Source organism: Bombina bombina, chromosome 3 (assembly GCF_027579735.1).
Source record: "Bombina bombina isolate aBomBom1 chromosome 3, aBomBom1.pri, whole genome shotgun sequence".
In the NCBI taxonomy this organism is placed as follows: domain Eukaryota; kingdom Metazoa; phylum Chordata; class Amphibia; order Anura; family Bombinatoridae; genus Bombina; species Bombina bombina.
The window spans coordinates 926200613-926227114 of NC_069501.1; the positions used below are offsets into that span (position 1 = coordinate 926200613).

The 26502-nt window shown below is 37.2% G+C and overlaps 1 long non-coding RNA gene across 2 annotated transcripts in view; it reads left to right on the plus strand.

The window, feature by feature from the left end:
• LOC128651981 (uncharacterized) overlaps nucleotides 1-26502 on the plus strand; it is a 168053-nt gene that overhangs the window by 24332 nt on the left and 117219 nt on the right. The window contains exon 2 of one of the 2 annotated variants that reach the window (XR_008401238.1): nucleotides 21499-21686. The exons of the other annotated variant lie outside the window; for it this stretch is intronic. This is a non-coding gene — a long non-coding RNA (uncharacterized LOC128651981). The remainder of the gene's footprint in view (nucleotides 1-21498; nucleotides 21687-26502) is intronic. 2 annotated transcript variants of the gene reach the window in all.

Genomic DNA, 26502 nt, shown 5'->3' on the forward strand with positions numbered 1-26502 from the left:
GAAGACTTCTCCCGGCTTCGTTGAGGACTTTGGCCCGGTTGGATGAAGACTTCTGCCGCTTCCTTGAGGATGGATGTCCAGTCTTCAGAACTGTAAGTCAATCTGCAGGGGGTTAGTGTTAGGTTTTTTTAAGGGTGTATTGGGTGGGTTTTATTTTTGGTTAGGGTTTGGGCCTGCAATAGAGCTAACTGCCCTTTTAAGGGCAATGCCCATCCAAAAACCCTTTACAGGGCAATGGGGAGCTTAGGTTTTTTTAGTTAGTATTTTATTTGGGGGGTTGGTTGGAAAAACTAAAACTAACCCCAAAAGATATTTTCACGTTTTCTCAAGTCCAGACATCCATCTCCATCCAGGCGGCGATGTCTTCATCCATCCCTGGGGAATCTTCTATCTTCATCCTGGCAGCGCAGAGCGTCCTCTTCATACGGTCGCCACCGTACACTGAAGTTAAATGCAAGGTAGCAGTTTCAAAATGGCGTCCTTTGCATTCCTATTGGCTGATTTGATTCTTCAAATTCAAATCAGCCAATAGGATGAGAGCTTCTGAAATCCGTTTGGCTGTTCAAAACAGCCAAAAGGATGATAGCTACTGAAATCCGTTTGGCTGATTTGAACACGGCGACCATTTAAAAAGGACGCTCCGCGCAGGATGAGATCAGCTTTCAGGATGGCTCCGCTCCACGCCGTCGGGATGAAGATAGAAGACACCCCTGGGATGGATGAAGACCTCGCCATCTGGATGGAGATGAATGTCTGGACCTCAGAAACCGTGAGTAGATCTTGTGGGGTTAGTGTTAGGTTTTTTTTTAAAAAAAAATTCTCGCTAGGAGAATCCTGACTCCATTGCACCAGGTTAGGCTCACTCTGTTGTTTTGCCTGGTTTCTGGTAATGGCTTCTATCTGAATTGCATCCATTAAGTGGTTGATATTAAGGAGTTCTCCAGTTATGGTCCTTGTTTGGCTAATGAATCCGCAAGGTCATTTCCTTCCTTATCAGGACCTAGAACCCTGGAATGACCCTTGGTATTTTTCCAGTGTATGGTTAAATCATTGGATACCACCAGATTATCAATCTCGCAGAACAACTTGCCATGCTTGACTGGTTTGTTATTGCTTTTCTGCATGCCATTTCTTTTCCAAGTTGGCAGGTATTCAACAAAACTGTCACGCACATAATTTGAGTCAGTTATGATCACAAATTCATGAATACCATGTTCAATAGCCATTTCAATGGTTTTGAAAACAGCAGTGAGTTCTGCAACTTGACTGGATCTTGGTCCAATGTTGAAACCTACAGATATATTTGAGAATCCATTTCCCAAGTTATACCAATGCCAGCGACTAATCTGCACTCATTATCAATAGTGGCATGGTAAGAACAACCATCAACACATACCCAAGGCAATGTTTGACAATGGTCCTCATTGTACATTTTATATGGGGAAAGCAATTGTTCCTCCAGGAAATCATCTTCTGATAATTCTTCCCCAGGATCTCTAGCAGCACAGTCGTGGAGCTCAGCAAGCCCCTGTGCGACTGGATTCTTTTTATTCTGCTTGTGGTGAATTTCTAAAGGCCAGCCTTGTAAGGAAAGAGTCCACGCTGTTATGCGGCTATTTGACAAATTCCCATCTCTTATTCTTTCACTTTGCAAATATAGCAAAGGCTGGTGGACCGTTTCTACAATAATTTTCTCGCCCTGTATATAGCTGCGGAAATTTTGTAGAGAACATACAGTAGATAAGAGGGCTTTTTCGCAATCGCTAAATTTTATTTCTACTGGGGATAGAGTTTTGCTTGCATAAGCAATGGCTTTGCTTAAATTATCATGCTTTTGGTATAAAACAGCACTCATGCTTACATCTGTCTAACCTGTCTCTAAGAAGAAAGGTTTACCACCTTCAGGGTATGCTAAGCAAGGTGCTTGTGTGAGTTTTCTCTTCAGCTCTTTGATGGCTGTCTCTTGAAACTCACTCCAGTGCCATTTCACATCCTTCTTTAGAAGAAGTAGTAGTGGTTTTGCTAACTCTGCATAATTATCAATGAATTTGTGAAAAATAATTTGTCATACCCAGGAATGATCTCAATTCCTTCAAGTTAGTTGGGTTTTTAGAATTTACTATAGCTTCCACCTTTTTCTTCTGAGGATTTAGCCCTTCAGAGGTAACTTCATGTCCCAAAAAGTTTACACGAGTGCGGCACCATTGAGCTTTTTGTAGGGATAATTTGACACCTGCCCTTTTAAGTTGGCTCAGGACGTGTTTAAGCTCTGCAATGTGTTTTTCAAAGTCTGTGCTTTTGATTAAAAACATCATCAACATAAGATAAGGTCCCCCTTTCCAGTGCATCAGGCATAGCCTTATGCATGAATACAGCAAATTCATGTCCAGAATTTATGTAACCAAAAGGAAGTCTCTGAAATGCATACTGGATCTTTTGGAAGGAGAATGCCAGCTTATACTGGTCCGCCTCATGTACCTTTATGGTCCAATATCCCTGTGCACAGTCAATGGCAGTGAATATTTTGGATCCATGCATCTGTGCAAGGCACTGGTCAATGTATGGTACAGGCCAGCCAGACATGTACACTCGTTTGTTTAGCTGTCTTAAATCAGCACACAAACGCCATTGTCCATTGGGCTTAAGAACACCTAGAATAGGATTATTATAAGAGCTGTGCACCTGTCGGATAATACCTCTTTCTTCCAAGTTCCTTATGATTTCTGCAAGAGAATCATATGAGGCTAAAGGAAGTCTGTATTGTTTAACAAAGACAGGTGGTGCATCGGGATCTGTTTGTATTCTTTCAATGTGTAAGACTTTAATACCACAGTCATAAGAATCCCTAGCAAAAATATCCTTGTACTCCATCAGGAGTTCTCGCAGCAGTTGGCGTTCATCATCACTGGAACAGCCATTAGCTAAGGATATTTGCTCTTCGACTATTTGCTGAAATCCTGGAAAGATTTCAGGCTGTCCTATTTCATAGGCTTCTTCCAATCTAGAGGTGAGATCCCCTTGATTATAATTTACATTACCCCATGACTCTGGGTATTGGGGTAATCTTGCTGTTTGATCGGCTGATCAAATACTAGAGAAGCTTCTTCAATTTTACAGATGCCTTCCTCTGAGCTGAAGGGATAAATAGACTGAATATTAAATAGACCCTCTGGCATAGATGCAAAGGATTGTTCTATTAATTGTTCTTCAGTTAAGTATCCTTCAGGTATTAGCCCCATTATATTATTCTGGAATCCGAAAGTGTAATAACTTGATTCCAGTGCATATCCTATGGTAGCTCCCTTGGATAATGTTATATCCTGTGGGGTCATGTTATGTACAATAACATGTATTGGAATAGTTCCAATATTCACCAAAGGAGTGTGGGCCATAGTAACAACCAGATTCTGTATTCTATGGGAGAGGCAAATTAGTGTTTCAGAAGTTTTTAATTTCTGGCCTCTCTTTACCTGTAATGGTAAAAGAAATTTATCAACCCCGGCAGGAATTATAACATCGTTAGACACCTGAATATTCACAGCATATGGCAATTGCTGGTTTGATTTCAGGGATGCACTTTCATCCTGAAATACTTCAGGGTCCCCCTTTAACCTGCTCCAGAGGCAAGAGTTAATCAAATCTATTTGTACGGCATATCTATGTAAGATATCATTGCCAATGTATATTTGATTATGGGGAGTATTTAAAACTAAAAACAGGTACTTCACTTATTTTATTACCTATAGATATAGATAATAAGCACCTAGCTGTGATGTTATAGCTTTCAAACCTGTTATCCAGGTTGTGGACGCAGTGGTCTTGGGGAGAAAGATATTTAATCACTTTAGGTTCAGCTATCTGTGCTAACAAGCCTTTGCTTATATAGCTAGCTTCCTGTTTTAAGTTCAATTTGGCATACTTTGTTGTACCAAGGTCATGCATTTGTATAGGGATAAATAGATCCTCTTTAACTCTCTCAATCCCTGCGAGGGTTTTGAGCGTGGCCCCACCTGAGGGATTTTATGATCCCCCTTGTGGAGAGATATGGTTAATACATCACCATCTAAGGAAATATTCGCTATCTTTCCAGGCGAAATTTTAAAAGTATTACCATCAGAGCCACTTAAAGGAGTCTGATCATCTATTTGTAAAATAGTGACTTCAGGTATAGAGTTATTCCTGAAATGAATCTCCACAGCATCTGGTTTCTCTTCCACTACGTGACAGCTGTGTCGGGTGCGAGATATACCGGATTGCTCATAATTTATTGGCCGTTTTACTTGTGACCAAATTACATTATTTATGCAATCAATTATGGTGCTTAGTCGCTTCAGGAGATCACTACCAATAATTAAACGATCAGTTAGCAGATCCACTATAATGACAGGGTGTCTTATGACCCTGTTCCCCAATTTAAATTTTAACCAGGCAGTACTGTAAACTTTTAGGGAGTCACCCCCAACTCCTATTAGAGAACCATCAAATTCTTTTATTTTAGGTTTGTGGGGTGTTAGCTCATTTAGCTGTGTGTAGTACCTGTGGGATAAAATAGTTGCCTGAGACCCAGTATCAATTAATCCCATGATAGGGTTGGAGACTGAATCTTGCAGCTCAGCTAATACATAATATCTTCCTGCAGTTTCTACCATTTCACACATAAAGTTTGCATTATTGTACATCTGTGGGCTTCGCCACGTGTTACCTGAATACGCCATGTTTTCCCGTGCAGAAGGAATTTCATACCTACTGGTCTCCTTTATGACAGGGTTGGCTGGATTCTTGTGTACTGCATCTGTGGAAATAAGGTTAAGAGAGCACTGCAAAGGGAAAAATTGGTTAATGCTTTCAGGCCGAGGTTGCTCGTCATCACAGCTAAATCGTCCGTTTCCGGTCTGTGGGGAGAGAACATGATTAGTATCATTGATATTTATTTTTACATTTTGTATATCTCTCCCCTCCCTTTCAGGTGATACTGCAGTATTTATGACTGTGCCTGTGGTCCACTGCTGACCACTGGCTGTACCCCTAAAAAAGTATTGTTCGGTTGCTGAGCCGTAGAAGGTTGACTCATATTAGCGAATTGTTCGCTCAACCGATTAAACTGGGTAAAAAGCATATATACCTGATTGTACAAGTTACCTCTACCTCTGGGCCTTTCTCTTGGTGCCCCATAATAATGATTCCTGGAGCATTGGGATCCCTCAGAATCAGGGCCGCTATTTCTATTTTGGCGTGGTTGCCCCTGGGGTTCAGCTTGTTCAGTATTAGTACTTTGGGGAGCATTATATACTTGGGGTGTCTGGTTACCCTGAGAATATCTTCGCCATCTATTTTATCTACCTTTGCGTGGGTACCAATTATTTGGTGAGTATTCTCATTGTGAGTAATTATTCACCTGATTATGTCCCCCACTTTGGTTATAGTCTCTCTGCACCTCAGCCCATGTAGGGGAAAGGGCAGAGTTGAACCTCTGTGGAGATGGCCTGTTTTGACTGGCCACCTCCGTGTAGGTTTTCTTTTTAGACTCCAAATTGAGGGGCCCAGGTGACACCCTAGTTTCTGCCACAATTTTGGATTTTGATTCCTTTTTAACCCTCTGCTCACTGGACTGCTGAATAGAGTATAATTTTGTACTCTCTTTGATCAGCCATTCCAATGAGCAGTCCTCATCAAAATCTCTAGCTAAATTAATTTTGATGGGTGTAGGCAGTGCTTCAAAAAATAAATTTACAAATTCTGAGCAATCAAATCTGGGATTATCTTCAGCCATACTGTACTCATTTTTCAATTCAGAAAGGAACTCGATGGGACTTTGATTCGTACTACATTTTAAACCATATACCGCTATTTTCGGGGCAGTTTTAGTGCGATGTTGCCCGAATTCTTTTCTGCATTGTCGTTTTATTTCACTCCAGGTATGAATATTCATATCCTTTAGTGAAGTAAAGAAGTTGTGATGCTTACAGTCAAATACCCAGGGCAGAAGTTCAATTTTTAATTTCTCACTTGTAACATTCATTATAGCTAATGCATTTTCAAAGGCCTCTAAGTGATCAATTACGGAGTTTGTTCCCTTGTTGGAGAATACAGGTATGGCACCCTTTATGAAAGTAACTATTTTATGGGAATCATATACCTTATTAGACTTATTTTGGGATTCTCTATTAGAGTTTCCCTCACCCTCAGTGGCTGAGTTACAACAGTTTCCTGGATTTACATCATGAGGTGACTGCCTATTTGGGAAATCTATTTCTGACCCAATAGGGGTCATTTGTCTATACTCTTCCATATATTTTTGTACCTCGTACCTGACGCGTTCTCTAAGGGATTTAGCATTATCTGCATTATTCTCACTGTTAATATAGGGGTTTTCATTATGGTGATATGACCTTTTTAAATCACTTAATTATCTCTGGCTTTGCGCAAGCTGTTTATTTAAGTCTTGTATCTGTGTGAGTAAGTCTATGTTATGCTTATCTAAGGCGGTTAGGTTTTGGGCAAATTCATTCATTTGATTTTTGGCTATTTTTATATCCTCTTCGCATCTGCGTGAGGAATGAATACTACTTTCTAGCTCTTGTATTTGCAATTGTTTGTCTATGATAAAAAGCGACATTTCGTCAATAATGCATATCACAAGGGGCCAAGATTTTAGTATTAGTTTGTCTCGCTTTTTGAGAGCCTTGCATTGATTAATCATTAATAATTCTTGGAAAAATTCATTTTTTTCATTCCACATATTATTATTAACGGTAATATTTTTAGCCCTAATTTCAAGCATATCCATAAAATCATTTAATTAATCCGCAATGTTAAACTTCTCTTTAATGTGGTTTATAATGTCTTTCTTAAGGACCTGACCTTTAGTAAGGGGTATTGATGGGACCATTTTCAATGCTATGTACAGAATTAAAAGAGTCACTTCTGGCTACAGACATTATTATTATTAGGTTTGATGGGACCATTTTCAATGCTATGTACAGAATTAAATGAGTCACTTCTGGCTACAGACATTATTATATTGGTTTAGTAGTTAGTTAAATTAAAACGCTAATACAATGTTTACCAATAAAAAGAGAGAAGAAAAAAAATTATACTTTCAAAAAAATGAATATTAATTTTGAAATATGATTTTTTTTTTATATTTTTATGAATTTTGAAATATGAAAAAATTATTATTTTTATGAATTTTGAAATATGAAAAAGTAATGTTTTTGATGAATTTTGAAATATGAAAAATTAATATTTTTGATTAATTTTGAAATATGAAAAATTTATTTTTTTATCAATTTTTAAAAAATTAATCTTTAACAATATTTCAAAATATCAATATCAATCTCGAAATATGAACATCAATATTTCAATCTTCAAAAAAAACAACCTTCTTTATTTTCAAAATATTAATTTCAAAATATGATTTTTTTTTCTCTCTATTATAATAATTTCTATTTCCTACAAATATATGATATCAATATGATAAATATTAATAAATCTCATGCAAGTGTCTCCATACAATATGTCAGTATATTTATAAGAATCTTCAGTAGTGCTCTCCAAATAATATATCAGTCTATGGCAGGGTTATAACACAATATATTTAAATAATTATCCTTTAAAATAAACCCTCAATCAATATGCATCTACTAGAAACCATAAAATTAATATAAATATCTGAATTCTTTTTATTAGTTAATATCTATGAGCATATTGGAATATATTTATAATACCAGAATATGAAACAATATTATACACGTTGTAAAAAAAAAAAAACTATTTAGATATACTATACTTCTTACAACTCTCATAAGAGTTTACCTTTAAAACCAGCCTTATTTACAAATAGCCTTTCAATCAATTAACACAATGGGATTCTAAGTAAAATACTCAGCTATTTACCCACACTTTACTCTAACACAATTCTACTTTAAAATATCAAAATTTTCACAGATAATTTACTTAGCATCAATGATATATGTTTAACAATATACAGGCTATGAAATACAGTTTAAAAACACAATTTGCTCTTTTCAATCTACCCCAATCTTTAATACGTTACCAGGATGAACACCAATCAATATCCAATATCTTTCAGCAGGTTTTAATCTCACCTCAGAAATACCAATAAGTATTTTTTGCAATCAATGAGAAAAAGGTAGATCAGCTTTGCCAAAGTAAAATGGTATCTCACGCCCAGCACACCAGTTATAAGTTAGCCAGCAGAATCTGTGTGTCCTGTTTCTCTCTCTTGCATTAACTTATATAAGTTCTCCATCATAGGTGAGGATTATGGGCGGCCCTTCGAAACCTTGTCCCTGCTATTGGTTCACCTTGTGAATGTACGTTGCCAAGGAGATGCATTCTTGCAACAACCAATCATCTCCTGGCTACAATATCTGTATCGCAACACTGGACCTTGTCCATCGGGGGCAGCGTGACAAACAAACACAGCAATACATTTATTATCCAACATTTTAAACAACTCATTATTTCTATGAAATGGTCATTCATTAGATCATAACTTCCTGCGTCAATCACTCACAAAATTAATTATAGATGGAGCAGCATCAAATCAATTTTCTGATTATTTTGATATGAAATATCATGTGCCTTTAGCATTATACTATATTTAAGCAAATCAATACTGCTAATTATTTTGAAATTAATGGCATTTAAAATCCTGATTTGGCATTCATGCAAATACAGCATGTTTTATATCTCCAACCATTTCTGAATATATACATTGATGTCCATGACCAATTTTTGCCTGCAATAGAAAGAAATAATTTTTAGAAATGATTTAACATTCATATCTATTTGCAATGTTTATCAACAAATAGATATGAACGCGTTCTCTAAGGGATTTAGCATTATCTGCATTATTCTCACTGTTAATATAGGGGTTTTCATTATGGTGATATGACCTTTTTAAATCACTTAATTATCTCTGGCTTTGCGCAAGCTGTTTATTTAAGTCTTGTATCTGTGTGAGTAAGTCTATGTTATGCTTATCTAAGGCGGTTAGGTTTTGGGCAAATTCATTCATTTGATTTTTGGCTATTTTTATATCCTCTTCGCATCTGCGTGAGGAATGAATACTACTTTCTAGCTCTTGTATTTGCAATTGTTTGTCTATGACAAAAAGCGACATTTCGTCAATAATGCATATCACAAGGGGCCAAGATTTTAGTATTAGTTCGTCTCGCTTTTTGAGAGCCTTGCATTGATTAATCATTAATAATTCTTGGAAAAATTCATTTTTTTCATTCCACATATTATTATTAACGGTAATATTTTTAGCCCTAATTTCAAGCATATCCATAAAATCATTTAATTAATCCGCAATGTTAAACTTCTCTTTAATGTGGTTTATAATGTCTTTCTTAAGGACCTGACCTTTAGTAAGGGGTATTGATGGGACCATTTTCAATGCTATGTACAGAATTAAATGAGTCACTTCTGGCTACAGACATTATTATATTAGGTTTGATGGGACCATTTTCAATGCTATGTACAGAATTAAATGAGTCACTTCTGGCTACAGACATTATTATATTGGTTTAGTAGTTAGTTAAATTAAAACGCTAATACAATGTTTACCAATAAAAAGAGAGAAGAAAAAAAATTATACTTTCAAAAAAATGAATATTAATTTTGAAATATGATTTATTTTTTTATATTTTTATGAATTTTGAAATATGAAAAAATTATTATTTTTATGAATTTTGAAATATGAAAAAGTAATGTTTTTGATGAATTTTGAAATATGAAAAATTAATATTTTTGATTAATTTTGAAATATGAAAAATTTATTTTTTTATCAATTTTTAAAAAATTAATCTTTAACAATATTTCAAAATATCAATATCAATCTCGAAATATGAACATCAATATTTCAATCTTCAAAAAAAACAACCTTCTTTATTTTCAAAATATTAATTTCAAAACATGATTTTTTTTTCTCTCTATTATAATAATTTCTATTTCCTACAAATATATGATATCAATATGATAAATATTAATAAATCTCATGCAAGTGTCTCCATACAATATGTCAGTATATTTATAAGAATCTTCAGTAGTGCTCTCCAAATAATATATCAGTCTATGGCAGGGTTATAACACAATATATTTAAATAATTATCCTTTAAAATAAACCCTCAATCAATATGCATCTACTAGAAACCATAAAATTAATATAAATATCTGAATTATTTTTATTAGTTAATATCTATGAGCATATTGGAATATATTTATAATACCAGAATATGAAACAATATTATACACGTTGTAAAAAAAAAAAAACTATTTAGATATACTATACTTCTTACAACTCTCATAAGAGTTTACCTTTAAAACCAGCCTTATTTACAAATAGCCTTTCAATCAATTAACACAATGGGATTCTAAGTAAAATACTCAGCTATTTACCCACACTTTACTCTAACACAATTCTACTTTAAAATATCAAAATTTTCACAGATAATTTACTTAGCATCAATGATATATGTTTAACAATATACAGGCTATGAAATACAGTTTAAAAACACAATTTGCTCTTTTCAATCTACCCCAATCTTTAATACGTTACCAGGATGAACACCAATCAATATCCAATATCTTTCAGCAGGTTTTAATCTCACCTCAGAAATACCAATAAGTATTTTTTGCAATCAATGAGAAAAAGGTAGATCAGCTTTGCCAAAGTAAAATGGTATCTCACGCCCAGCACACCAGTTATAAGTTAGCCAGCAGAATCTGTGTGTCCTGTTTCTCTCTCTTGCATTAACTTATATAAGTTCTCCATCATAGGTGAGGATTATGGGCGGCCCTTCGAAACCTTGTCCCTGCTATTGGTTCACCTTGTGAATGTACGTTGCCAAGGAGATGCATTCTTGCAACAACCAATCATCTCCTGGCTACAATATCTGTATCGCAACACTGGACCTTGTCCATCGGGGGCAGCGTGACAAACAAACACAGCAATACATTTATTATCCAACATTTTAAACAACTCATTATTTCTATGAAATGGTCATTCATTAGATCATAACTTCCTGCGTCAATCACTCACAAAATTAATTATAGATGGAGCAGCATCAAATCAATTTTCTGATTATTTTGATATGAAATATCATGTGCCTTTAGCATTATACTATATTTAAGCAAATCAATACTGCTAATTATTTTGAAATTAATGGCATTTAAAATCCTGATTTGGCATTCATGCAAATACAGCATGTTTTATATCTCCAACCATTTCTGAATATATACATTGATGTCCATGACCAATTTTTGCCTGCAATAGAAAGAAATAATTTTTAGAAATGATTTAACATTCATATCTATTTGCAATGTTTATCAATGTAGTTATTATTCAATACAGCAATTAATTATTTAATATAATATGTCCCAGTTCAATATGTATATACATATATGGGTTATTTGAATTATTTCAAATATACATGAAAAATTTGCATCATTCCTTTTGCACAATTTATTTATATTTTATGTTGTCTTTTAACAATGGTTCCCAAGAGTATAATTTAAAATATGTGTTTCTGCCAGGTTTCCATTACCCCACTCACACAGCATGGGGTCAATTTGCATCGGAATGTAAATGGTCAAAGTTCTCACAAAACATGTCACTTTATCACAAGATATCTCTTCCAGGCCAGACTTCCAGGCAACGCTGTGAGGGTAGGGGATCCTATCACACATTTCCAGGCAGTGAAACACATGGTCTCCTGAAATGGCTGTCAAAGTCAAATAAACCAATTGTTTATTGTTCTCACTTGTATGCCCTTTTAACTTTTGCATCCTGAATGGGGGAGAACTGAGTTAAGTCAATTTTCCTGAATGAATGAATCATTTGCTATTGACTAGCCAAATATAGGATTAATATATATATATATATATATATATATATATATATATATATATATATATATATATATATATATATATATATTAATCTTTATATATACCTTGACACTGCTCTGGGGTTAACTGCCTGGGTTGCTGGGAACATTGCAGCTGTCTGTCAGTGTTCAGGGTTGTGGAGTTTGTTGTAGCTTGAGATGTGTACCCAGTCCAGTCTGTGAGTGTGGTCCATTCCTGTGTTTTGTATTTACATAGGGGAGATTACAAAAGCCTGTGTCACCCTGTGAGGTTCCCAGTTGGTTTCTTTGGAAGTAGGCATTGTGTGGGTGCTGGTTTAGGGTCCCATGAAGGGGGAGACCTTGTCATGGTCCTGGGCTTGATTCTTTGGCGCCAAATGTAGCTGAATTCCCCCAGTTTTGCTTTTAAACATTACTGAGAATCTGCTGGTGAGTGCCAGGTTTTCTGTGTGCTGTGTTGATAATGTTTGCAATGCTTTGCTGAGGACCTGTCACCCAGGCTGCTCTGGGGTTAACTGCCTGGGTTGCTTGGAACTTTACAGCTGTCTGTCAGTGTTCAGGGATGTGGAGTTTGCTGTGGCTTGGGATGTGTACCCAGTCCAGTCTGTCAGTGTGGTCCATTCCTGTGTTTTGTATTTACATAGGGGAGGTTACAAGTTGGTTTGTAGGGCATTGCCCTAAGTTAAACAGCTATTTTACCTGTAAAATAATATAAAGTCCCCCCAACAGTAAAACCCACCTACAGTAAAACCCACCTATACACATTGGCCCTAAAGGGGCATTTGTATAGGCATTGCCCTTAAAAGGGCATTCAGCTCTTTTACTGAATTGCCCAAAGTCCTAATCTAAAAAAAACCCCACCCAAACAAATGAAAAAAAAAGAAGCTAACACTAGCCCCATAAAATCTACTCACGGTTCCTGAAGTCCGGACATCCATCTTCATCCAGGCAGCAAGAAGTCTTCATCCAGGCAGCAACACCTTTATCCATCCTGGGGGGGGTCTTCTATCTTCATCCTGGCGGCGTGGAGCTATCCTGGAAGCCGATGCCATCCTGCGCAGAGCGTCCTCTTCATACTGTCACCACCATACACTGAAACTTCAAATTCAAATCAGCCAATAGGATGAGAGCTACTGAAATCCTATTGGCTGTTCAAATCAGCCAATAGAATTTCAGTATCTCTCATCCTATTGGCTGATTTGAATTTGAAGAATCAAATCAGCCAATAGGAATGCAAGGTACACATTTTGAAATGCTTACATTGCATTAAAGCTTCAGTGTACAGCGGTGACCGTATGAAGAGGATGCTCCGCACAGGATTTTAGTTTTTTTTTAGAGTTAGGTTTTTATTTTGGGGGGTTGGTTGGGTGGTGGGTTTTACTGTTGGGGGGGCTTTGTAATTTTTTTTTACAGGTAAAAGAGCTGTTTAATTTAGGGCAATGCCCTCCAAAAGGCTCTTTTATGGGCTATTGGTAGATTATTAAAGGTTAGGGGGTGTTTTTGTGGGGGGCTTTTTTATTTTTTTTAGGGCTATTAGATTAGGTGTAATTGTTTTTATTGTCGATATTTTCCATTATTATTTTTTGTAATCTTAGTGTTTTTTATTTTGTGTAATTTTAGTGTTTATTTTTTTTGTAATGTTAGATTTTTTTAATTTTTTCGTAGGATTCGTTTTTAAAAAATTGTAATTTAGTATTTTTAATTGGTAGTTTATTTTATTTTATTAGAATAGTAAGGTTAGGTTAATTTATAGTTTAATGTTAGGTTTACTTTTATTTCACAGGTGAGTTTTTATTTATTTAAATATAGTTATATTGTAATTTTAATTTAAAGTAAGGGGGGGTGTTAGGTTTAGGGGTTAATAGTTTAATTTAGTATTTTGCGATGTGGGGGGCCGGAGGTTTAGGGGTTTATAGGTTTATTTAGTGGCGTCAATGTGGGAGGCCATACGTATAGGGTTGACAGGTTTATTTAGTGGCGGCAATGTCGGGCAGGGGTGGTTTAGGGGTTAATATATTTAAATAGTGTGGGCGATGTGGGTGGGCGGCACATTAGGAGTTAATAAGTATATTTAATAGTTGCTATGTGGGTGGGCGGCAGATAAAGGCTTAATAAATTTAATATAGTGTTTGCGATGCAGGAGGGTGGCAGTTTAGGGGTTAATAGGTAAGTTCTGGGTGTTAGTGTACTTTGTAACATTTTAGTTATGAGTTTTGTAAAAACATTTTTGTTTTGCAAAATCCATAACTACTGCTCTCAGATGGTGGTATGGATCGTGTCGGTATAGGCTGAAATGCAAGGATTTTAGCCAGACCACACAACCTATAATACCGGCACTATGAAAATCCCACACTCAAACGTCATTTTTAGTGTTAAAAGCCGTAACGCACCATAACGCAAAAGTCGTAATCTAGGTGAGAGAAAGCAGTGACACTGAATTTTAAAGTAAAATGAAACCCAAAATGTTTCTGTCATGATTTAGAGCATGTGATTATAAACAACTTTCTTATTTAGTTCTATTATCAATTTTTCTTTATTGTGTTGGTATCTTTTGTATGAAAGGCAAGGACATATGCTTAGGAGCCGGCCCACTATGAGGCAGAAGTTTTGCTATATTGTTATCCATTTGCAGCACTATTTTCTGCCAGGTAGTTGCTCCAGATACCAACATAGGTATCTGTTCAACACAGAATATCATGGGAACGAAGCAAACTTAATAATATAAATAAATTGGAAACTTCATTAAAATTGTAAGCTCTGTCTGAATCATAAAATAATTTTTTGGGGTTTTATATCAATTTAAATGATTACACAAGGACATGAAAGTAACATAAATAGAACAAATAAGAGAATTGGAAATAAAATACATGAAGTAAAGAAAATATAGTTAGTTGTCCCATGATTTTTTTGTTGCCCCAATGGCTAATAACATATTGATGGTGGGGGTAGAAGCAAATGCAACTTATGGGAGTACTGTGCTCACAGTACCATCAAGGGTGGAATAGATAGTGTGACATCAGTACGCACACACATTCTAGAAAGCAGATTTTCAGTATTATTGGATGGCAGCATAAATCCTTCTCTCCACACCACTTCTCTGCAGAATCTGCTTCCTACGGATAACCATCCAAGGTCAATTTGGAAATGGAAGAAAGGGGTGCAAGTTATTTTTTTAACAAACATTCATTAGTTTGATGAATATTTCTTCATAGAAATCCATTTGCTGGTTGGAAATAAAGAGCACTGAGTTCTACAAATTACCCTAAAATTACTACAATTTATCAATAAAAATTCCTAACCAATATAAACTGATTTGTTAATTTACAACCTGCCTATCACAAACTACTAACAACTATCATAAATACAGTTGCTAAATTACCATAACCAAAAACTACCTGACCGCCATATTAGGCAATGCATTCCAGATAAAGTAGGCACACACAGAAAGGCATACCATAAACAGGATACGATTGAAAAATAATAATGATCACCATAAATAATCCCCACAGCAGTGCTTGCCCCAAACAAAATAACTTCCCAACTACCTCATCCATACCAAAAACCTCTCCTCATCTGGATGATCTAGAACATAACCCCATTAACCACAAAAAAACAAAATCCACCTGGCAAGCACACCCAATGAGCTGCAACAAACATCACAACTATAAAAGGAGGATGGGAGTGAGCTTCTTCTCACACTGAGCTTTTCAAATTGCAATAAATCACCACAAACTACTGCACATACCCTCCCAAACTACCACATATTATCTTGTTAATTACCACAAACTAAGTGCTCTCACAAATTACTACAAACTATTTTCTTTTCTTTATATTGCTCTGGTGATTACAGCAAATTATTAAAACAATAAGCTATAATAAATTAATATAAACTGCATTTTTATTGCCAAGTACAATTGTTAAGTGCATCACACTGTCTCACTAATTAGTTTAAGCTTCTACAATCCTTTACTTACTACCACAAAGTCATACACAATTACTGTAAAGTACAGCAAAACCTCAGAAATACCAGAAAATGTCAGGACACAATAAACCATTCCCAAAAATCCTCTGTTAGTAACTCCAAGTTGCCCAGTCCCTCTCCAGAAGCAAGTATTAGCGTGAACTAAAAGGTCCTCACAACACTTTGATGCTTATAATGTTATAGGTAATGGCAGAAAATGCTCTCACCATTGCAATGTACCTCCTCAGCTACCGACCAACCATCATCTATCACAGCTGCAGATCAGGCAGTACTCTCTCAAGGTTTCCTCTTATCCATCTGCCTCTCAAGCACTGTGATGTGTTCTGCGTTACCACTTGTTCCACTACACATGCTTCTTGAAACATCTATGGTATTAGCACTCACCACTTGCAATCCCCATTGTTAGCAAGGTACTCAAAAAATCCTGGAACTGCTAAACATATTATTATTTATTGAAAAAATATTGTTAAATCATGGCTCACATGGATATTAAAACCTGCATAAACATGCCAGGCACGTCCTACGCATTTCGGCCATGAGAGCCATAATCATATACAACTTGGTATCACAACCTGTAAAGCTTAAATACACTTCCTCGCAATCTGATTGGTTTCGGGATGTCCATAGAGCCTGCTTAGAAACAGATGATTTAAACAAGTAGTGTCATTGATACTTAAGCACTGTGAATTTAAACATTTGTTACAGTTATATTACAAATCTGATTACTGTGTTAGCATCTTCAACAATAGTTACAATCTTATGGCTGGGCAAATCCCTACATCAACTTCATATGCATTTTTTATGATCACACCACAAATCAAAAGTACTAGCATTACCAGTTATTTGTTACTGATTTGTTATATAAACTATATCTTAGAAACTTGTGTTTGCTACTCCTTCTGCTGTAATTAATGTACCTCTACTAATCCTATTGACATAAATTCAATACTTTTTGTTGTTTTTAATAGAATATACCAGAGACCTGAGATAACTAACATTAAAACTTAAAATAACAGTGCTTAAGTATTTATGGCAATACCCATTTTAATACTCTATTTCAAAGCAAACTGTATGGATATCCCAGTAATCAATCACATTCACCTAGATTACAAGTTTTGTGTTCGGGTTTTAACACTGAAAAAATGGTCATTTCAGCATTAAAACAGCACTGCAGCCATTACAAGTCTTGTCAGTATAGCTGTACCGCAAGCCTTTTAGCTTGTAACGCAACGTCAGTCCCGCACACGTAAAAATTAAGTTTTTTTCATGGGACTTCCATAGCGCCGGTATTACAAGTTTTGCGGTAAAGCTAAAAAGCTTGCATTCCAGCCTATAATGACATGATCGGTTTCGCAATCTGAGAGCATTAGTTATGAGTTTTACGCTACAAAACTGTTACATAAAACTCATAACTAAAGTGTTACAAAATACACTAACACCCATAAACTACCTATTAACCCCTAAACTGAGGCCCTCCCGAATTGCAAACACTAAATTAAATGTATTAACCCCTAATATGCCGCTCCCAACATCGCCACCACTAATAAAATGTATTAACCCCTATTTCGCTCCCCGACATCGTCACCACTATAATAAAGTTAATAACCCTTAATCGCAAACACTATTTAAATATAGTTAACCCCTAATCTGCTGCCCGCCTACATCGCCCCCACTATACTAAAGTTATTAAGCCCTACACCACTGCCACTATAACAAACCTATTAACCCCTAAACTGCAAGCCCCCCACAAAGAAATATACTTAATTAAACTATTAATCCCTAAACCGAAAGCCCCCACATTGCAATTAAATAATTTAAACTAGTAAGCCCTAAACCTAACTCCCCTCTAACTTTCAATATTTTAAATTAAATTAAAACTTACCTGTCAAATTCAAAAAACTAAGTTTAAACTAACAATTAAAATAATATAAATATTAAACTAAAATTAAACTAACTACCAATTAAAGAAAACTAAAATACACATTAAAAAAATCCTAATACTACTATAAAAATTACAAACTATCTAATTACAAAAAATAAAAAATACTAAATTACAAAAAATGAGAAAAGAAATTATTAAAAATAAAAAAGAATTACACCTATAAATATAAAAAAGCCAAAATAAAAAAAAACCTAGCCTACAATAAACTACCAATACCCCTTAAAAGGGCCTTTGGTAGGGCATCACCCTAAGTTAAACAGCTCTTTTACCTGTAAAAAAATACAAAGACCCCCCAACAGTAAAACCCACCACCCAACCAACCCCCCAAAACAAAAAACCTAAAAAAACTAAGCTACCCATTGACCTGAAAAGGGCATTTGAATGGACATTGCCCTTAAAAGTGCATTTAGCTCTTTTGCATTGCCCTGAAAAAGGCATTTAGTTCTTTTACGAAAATCCCAACTTACAGTTGCTGAAGTCCTGCTTGAAGGATCTTCATCCTGGCGGCTCCATCTTCATCCAGGCGGCAGGCGATTCCATTTTCATCTAGGCAGCATCTTCTATCTTCACCCCGGCGGGGAGGAGCGGGTTCATCCTGAAGAAATCCGGCGCGGAGTATCAGCTTCATACGGTCACCGCCGTATTGAATCTTCGATGCAAGGTACGTGATTCAAAATGGCGTCCCTTGCATTCCTATTGGCTTATTTGATTTTGGAAATTCAAATAAGCCAGTAGGATGAGAGCTGCTGAAATCCTATTGGCCGTTCAAATCAGGCAATAGGATGAGAGCTACTCAAATTCTATTGGCTAATTTGAATTTGATTTTTCCCTACAAAAGGTAGTTTATTATAGGTAGGTTTTTTCATTTTGGGGTGGGTTTTTTTTTTTTTTTTTAAAGGGTATTAGAATAGGAATCATTTTTATTGTTTTGGATCATTTTGTTTGTTATTTTTTGTAATGGTAGGTTTTTTTATTTATGTAATTTTTGTGTTTTTTATTTTTTGTAATGTTATAACTATTTACTAACTAGTCTACCTAGTTGAAATAAATATTTACTTACCTGTGAAATAAAAATAAAATCTAATCTAGCTACAATATAACTATTAGTTATATTGTAGCTAGCTTAGGTTTTATTTTACAGGTAAGTATGTATTAAGTTTTAACTAGTTATTATTTAGTTAATAATTGTAACTTTAATTTAGCTCTATTTTAATTATGTTAAAGTTAGGGTGTGTTAGGGTTAGGGTTATGTTAGGGTTAGGTTTAGGTGTTAATATAGTTTAATTTAGGTTGTTGCGATGTGGGGGGCTGGCGGTTTAGGGGTTAAAAGGTTTATTTAGTGGTAGTGATTTGGGAGACCAGAGGTTTATGGGTTAATAGCTTTATTTAGCTTTATTTAGTGGCAGCGATGTGGGCAAGTGGCAGATTAGGGGTTAATAGATTTATTTAGGTGGTGGCGATATCTGGAGCGGCAGATTAGGGGTTAATAACATTATGTAGGTGTTGGCGATGTCGGGGGCAGCAGATTACGGGTGCTTAGACGTGGGATTTATGTAAGGGTGTTAGGTTTAAACGTATCTTTTTTCCCCCATAGATATTAATGGGGCTGCGTTACAGAGCATTTCATTTCGCGATCGCAGATGTTAGGTTTTTTTCTGACCCGCTCTCCTCATTGATGTCTATGGGGAAAGCGTGCATGAGCACGTCAAAACAGCGCTTGTATTGTGTGCGGTATGGAGCTCAACGCAACCATATCATACGCACAAGCCGGCTGTTTCAAAACTTGTGATGGCTGCGCTATAGGGGGGGAAATAACACAACTTTTGTTGCATTCGTTAAATTCCCTATAGTGCGCATAACTAGTAATCTACCTAGGGACAAAACTACAGGGGGTGCAGAGGTTGCAATTGCGACTGGGTCCCCAAGGGTGGGGGCCCAGCTTAAAAAAAAAAAAAAAATTAAATAAAAAAAGTTGACCTGCCACTGCATGCACTGATATTATGTGAGTGTGACATGATGCTTCACTTGTGTCTCTGACTACAGGGGTTAGTCTTTCTGTTTTACCCATTGGTGTTTATGTGTGTGTGTGTATATGTGTGTATGTATGTGACTGTGTGTGTATTTATGTGTGTGTGTATATGTTTGTGGAACTGCAAACATACACTACAGCATGGGGGGAGCGGGTAAACAGTGTCACTATACAGTACCACTATATACAGTATGGGGGGGGCTGGACTATGTCACAGACTACTGTGGTCACTTTATAAAGTACTGGAGCGGGTAGGGTCAGGCCAGCCATCTCACCGGCAGATTAGAGAATGTGTCACTGACTCACTATATACAGTAATGGTGGGTTAAACAGTGTCACTATATACAGTAATAGGGGGTCAGACCATCTCACAGACTGTGGGCACAGGGTACCTCCTTTTGCAGACATGTAATCTGATTCACATTTTTTTTCTGTGTTAAATGTTAAAAAAAAAAAAAAAAAAAAAAGATATGTATCAAATTCACTTTTTTGGGGGGTGGGGTAGGGGGCCCTTCTAAGATTCTTGCACCTGGGCCCTGTGGTTTCTAGTTACGCCTCTGAATCTACCTGTTTGTGAGGAAGCGTATTTAAGTTTCACAGAGATGGTGCAAAATCTCTATGTTTAAGGCTTTCAGGGCTGAAACGTGTAAGATATGTGTGGCATGTCTATACAAATTTTATATATCCATGTGAGTCAAGTTTTAACAATATTTTTTCAATAAATAATATGTTTAGTATCTCCAGGTCTTTGTATTGATTAACACAATGCACCATTTTGCTAATTACTACAATATATGGCATTAATTAGTGCCAGTTAAAAGAAAAAATACCTCCAGCTAAATTTGCATGTAAATTGAAACACTTCACCATAAACACCATTGATAATTAATACAAAACCACTACAATGATGCCATTGACTTGTAATAAATAGAAAAACACAAATTTATTTAATGTATTAATTAAAAACAAAGCTACCTTGCACAAATCAATGTACTCATTAAAATGTTTATAAAATGTCAGCATACCACTCCTCCTACTATGGGACACCACCCTTTCCATCACTGCAGATCAGTACTTCTACAGAAAGCCTGAGCCACTCAGCTGAAACTTTAAACACAGTATTGATACTGGTGGATCAGGCTTTTCCCTTCTCCATTAAGGAATTGTGGACTTCAGGGAGGGGGGAGGCCTCCGTAGATGCAGCAGTGAGTACACCAAGATTTATACTTAAAATGAAAATGTTTAGAAAATATATACTTTGATAGGGCTAAATTGGGTCTGTGGGCTAGTTCAGCACTGATAAAAAAAGGATATATATGACAGCGTTTCTCAACCATGGTCGTCAAGTAAGTTTCATTATAGCTGAACTCTAGAGCACATGTGAAATAATCAGCTGATCAGTAACCATGGTTACTAACCTGCTCTAACCCATCAGCTGATTATTTCACCTGTACTCTAGTTCAGCTATAATAAAAACCTGGCCTTTTAGGGGTACCTGAGGACCACAGTTGAAAAAAACACTGGTCTATAATATGTTGTAAATCTGTGGACTGTGATAGCCATGGGTTTTAAATAAAACAAAATTTGGTATCTACAGTATGTACTAAAAAATTTGGACCACTCTTATTTACCCTTTTTTACTTTACAGAGAAAGATAATCAAAGGTGCCACAATGGCCTAGTACCACCCAAACAGATTATATGAATGGAGAAATTTGGAAAAATACTCACAAGTGTAATGCACCCACTGGTGCTAATGAGGCGGGCTGAAACTTTGCAGTAGTCCAGCTCACTGTTACCAACCAACTGTCATATAAGGTCTGGAACACTTGAGAAGGTAATCCTATTATCTGTGTATGGATAAAGAGCAAAAAAACATAGCCCAATACTGTGTAAACAGGGACAGCAGAATAGAAGACAAATGAAGTCACTTACAGGATAGAGAGTACCTCCAGGTGCAGTAAAATCAGGCTGGGACTTCACAGCCTCTCAGCTAACTGCACTCCACAGCTGACTGGACTCCACAGCAGTGAAAAAATCCCAAAATGGTATTGCAATGAACACAAGCAAAGCAACAAGTGTATAAATAAAAACAATATCTTTATTAAAAGCAACATGTTTCTCAGCCCCCCAGTGGAGCTGTTAAGTAACACTTCTCTTACCCATAACCCCCAGTCATTTTCTTTGCCTTGATCACCGGAGAATGGCGAAGATGGTGTCTGAAGATTTTAATCCTTTTAATGGGTATTTATCCCTGCAAGCAAGGATTGGGGCTATGCTGTGTCCATGTCAATCTCTTTAGTAGGAGTAATGGTGGCTATTAGCAGTTAGAAGATGGTGAGGTGGTCTTTGCTTAAACTTCTAACATTATTGCTACCCATATTATAGAAAGCCAGAGTTGATTACTCTGTTCTTTCTTTTCTATAGGTCCCTGGTAGAAATGGTGAAGCTGCCACACCTCAGAAAACAGCTCCTGCCTGACAGAGCAGGATCCACAGGTAAGTACTTTCCCTTCTAGGCTTGAAGGTACCAGCACTATAGAGGTTAAATCCTTGTGGAAAGTATTTGAATCTGTTTTAGGGGCACTGCTTTTATGTGAAAAGAGGCATCATTGTCTTTTCAGCTCAGCTTATTGGCCCAATCTCTTTTGCTGTGCTGCTGTTGGTTTTCACTCCATTTTTGTTTGTCGCAATTTAAAAAAAAAAGGTTTTTAATTGCGGTCACGTGACCGCTCCTCTGTACTTACTTTTCGGCTTCTCTGTTCTGATCGGAGTTTGCCGCGGCGAGTGTGGAGGCTGTAGTTTCCTCTATCTACAGTGGCAAGTGGATTTGGACTGTTCTGGTAACAAAGAGTTGTATTTTGCTACCGGTGTGTCCGGTTTTCTGTGCTAGTGGGATAGGAACTTCTGGAGGGGTAAGACCTCAGCAGAGCTGAAGGTTTTAGGTGCTTATTTATGTTTTATTGCTTCATATAAATAAACTTAATTTGGTATTTAATTTTTTTTTGTTAATTGTTTCGAACTGATATCCAATTATGCACACTAATCCTGAAGTTGATTCTTTTGAAAAATGCTTATTGTGTTTGGAGGCTAAGATAATTCCTCCTGTACAGTTTTGCTCTTCATGTCTAAATAAAACTTTAAAGTTTAAAGATAAGATGTCTCTCCCTGAGCCTCCTGTCTCAGGATAGTGTTATACTAGCTATGCCTCAGCTTTCCCCTCAAGCTTCCCAAGCTTCACATGCAGTGCCCTGCAGTTCCTCTCAACCTCCAGGGGGGTGTTTTTTTACCTGGGGATTTTGCTGCACAGATTACTTCTGCTGTTTCTGCAGCTTTAACAGATTTACCAAAGGTGTCTGGTAAGCGTAAGATGAAATCTAAACATATTGATGTTAGTAAGGCTGACTCCGCTAAGGCTGCGTCAGTCAGTTTATCTGATGAGGATGATTCTTCAGTAGCAGCACCACCAATGTTAAATCACTTCAAGGAGACTTTTATTAAGCCGGACTGCAAATCAACAACGTTTTGGACCCTTAGAGAGTAAGAGAGAAAAAAGAGACGAGAGAGAGAGAGAGAGAGAGAGAGAGAAAGAGACGAGAGAGAGAATAAAAGAGATGAGAGAGAGAAAAGAGATAGAAAGAGAGAAAAGAGAGAGAGAGAGAGAGAGAGAGAAAGAGATAGAGAGAGAAAGCGAGAGAGAGAGAAATAAAGAGAGAAAGATAGAGAGAAAGAGAGAGAGAAAGAGAAAGAGAGATAGAGAAAGAGAGAGAAAGAGAGAGAACAATAGAGAGAGAGAAAGAAAGAGAGAGAGAGAGAGAGAGAGAAAAGAAAGAAAGAGAGAGAAAAAAAAGAAAAGGAAAGAAGACAGAGAGAAAGAGAGAAAAAGAGAGAGCGAGAAAGAGAAAGAGCGATAGAGAAAGACAGAGAAAGAGAGAAAGAGAGAGAGAAAGAGAGAGGTGTCTCATAGACAGCAAGTGATGAGGTGTCTCATAGACAGCACACTGTCTGATTGAAGTATCTCTTACATAGACTGCACACTGACTGAGGTGCCTCTCACTAGAGCTTACTGTGACTTTATTTTAAAATTAGCAAAGCGTGATTTCAGAAATATTGTGTGCATTACCTGCAGGCTCTTTGATCGACTTCCAGCAATAGTGCTTGAGCTCCTGCTGAGGAAAAAAAACTTACTTAAAGCGCGCAATATTGCCATGACGGGGCTTGCTCTGCATTGCCCTGGCCTGTTATAGTGCACTGCTGCGCTCGCGGCTCTACTGTAAATAAAGGATCGTAGGTTGGGATAAGCTCTCTCTCTTCCTCTGCAAAATAATAAAAAAAAAACACATTTCTTCATGTTAGTGCGGCCAGCCAACAGACGGGCCCCTGACAGCAGTCACAGTTTAATTTCTGGCTCTGTCGCAATAGGTGTGTGTGGCTGTAATGGTGGGCGGGGCTAATCTAACCAGCGGCTCACCGGGCAAATGCCCGGTATGCCCTATGGTCAGTCTGGGCCTGAACATATCTGTTGCAGAGAATCAAAAGAGGTCTAATAAGCTTAATAGGGTATATGATGTACCCTCATCTGTGGAAGTATTTCCAGTTCCAGACCGTATGGCAGATATTATAACTCAGGAATGGGATAAACCAGGGATTTCTTTTTCCCCCGTCCCCTGTTTTTAAAAAGATGTTTCCTGTTGCTAATGCTATTCGTGATTCGTGGTGCATGGTGCCCAAGGTAGAGGGAGCTATCTCTACTCTGGCTAAGATAACTACTATTCCTATTGAAGATAGTTGCTCTTTCAAGGATCCCATGGATAAGAAGCTTGAGGCTTTTTTGAAGAAGATGTACATTCATCAGGGATTACAGTGGCAACCTGTTGCTAGTATTGCTACAGTTGCGGTGGCAGCATCTTATTGGTGCAAAGATTTATCTAATCTTATCCTAGAAGCGACTTCTATAGAGGAAACTTCCCCCCTTTTCCTCTCCCTCCTACAGATAGCCTATCAACATTGAGTTTCACTGGTGATGCACCAGGAAGCACTCACTGAATACACTGACCACTGGCCTGCTACAGGACGCTCTTACCAGAACTGCTCCAGAGGGATTTATCGCTCGTGTGGAGGAGAAGTTTGGCGTGTGTCCAGGCACTCCATCTACCACTTACTATTCAGCACCAAGTGGAAGCAGAGTTCTAAGGTTGGGTGCTAAGATTTCTGGTTTTACTGTTTAAGCTCGCAGAGCTCTCTGGTTAAAAAATTAAAAAAATGGTCTGCAGATGTTACATCCAAGTCCAAGCTTTTTTCTCTGCCTTATAAGGGTAAAACCTTGTTTGGACCAGGTCTGACAGAATTTTTTTCTGACATTACAGGTTAGAAGGGGTTCTTTCCTGCCTTAGGATAAAAAGAATAGACCTAAGGGTCGCCAGAATTCTAATTTCCATTCCTTTCATAAGTTTAAGGGACAGAAGTCTTCCTCTTCCAAGTTGGATCAATCCAAGTCTTCTTGGAGGTCCAGTCAGCCTTGGAATAGGGGGAAGCAAGCTAAGAAGCCTTCCATTGATTCTAAATCAACATGAAGGGGCCTCCACCGATCCTGTAGTGGAGCAAGTGAGGTGCAGGCTTTCTTTTTTTTAGTAGACTTGGATACGCAATTTTCCAGATCCTTGGGCCATAGATATAGTATCCCACGGTTACAGAATAGGATTCAAATCTTGTCCTCCTAGGGGCAGGTTTCACCTGTCAAGGTTATCTGTGAACCAGATAAAGAGAGAGGCCTTCTTAAACTGCGTAAAGGACCTATCATCCCTGGGAGTGATTGTTCCAGTTCCTCTAGAGGAACAGGGTCTAGGATTATATTCAAATCTATTTGTAGTTCCCAAGAAGGAGAGCACTTTTCATCCCATTCTTGACCTAAATTGTCACAATCAATTCCTCAGGGTTCCATCCTTCAAGATGGAGACCATCTGTTCTATTCTTCCTTTGGTCCAAAAGGGTTAGTTTATGATGACCATAGATCTAATGGAATCGTATCTTCATGTTCTTATTCAAAGGGATCATTACCAATATCTAAGGTTTACCTTCCATGAAAACATTTCCAGTTTGTTGCCCTTCTTTGTGGCCTTGCTACAGCACACATATTTTTTACAAAAGATCTGGGGGCTCTTCTAGAAGTGGTGAGGTCCCAGGGTATTGCTGTGGCGCCTTATCTAGATGACATTCTAGTTCAAGTGCCATCTTTTTACCTAGCAAGATCTCATACCGAGATGTTGTTGTCTATTCTATGCTCCCATGGGTGTAAAGTGAATCTGGAAAATAGTTCCCTTGTTCCCTTGGGAACAATCATAGATTCCATGTTCATGAAGATTTTTCTGATGGACATCAGAAAACCCAAATTTCATGTTTCTTGCCTGTCTCTCTAGTCTGCTATTCGTCCATTTGTGGCTCAATGCATGGACGTGATTGGACTGATGGTTGCCTCAATGGACATTATTCCTTTTGCTCGGTTCCATCTGAGATCACTGCAGCTATGCATGCTCAGTCAATGGAACGGGGACCACTCAGATCTCTCGCAGAAGATAAATTTGGATTCCCCAACAAGAGTCTCACTCTCATGGTGGGTTTCACAGGACCATCTGTCTTGGGGCACATGCTTCCTGA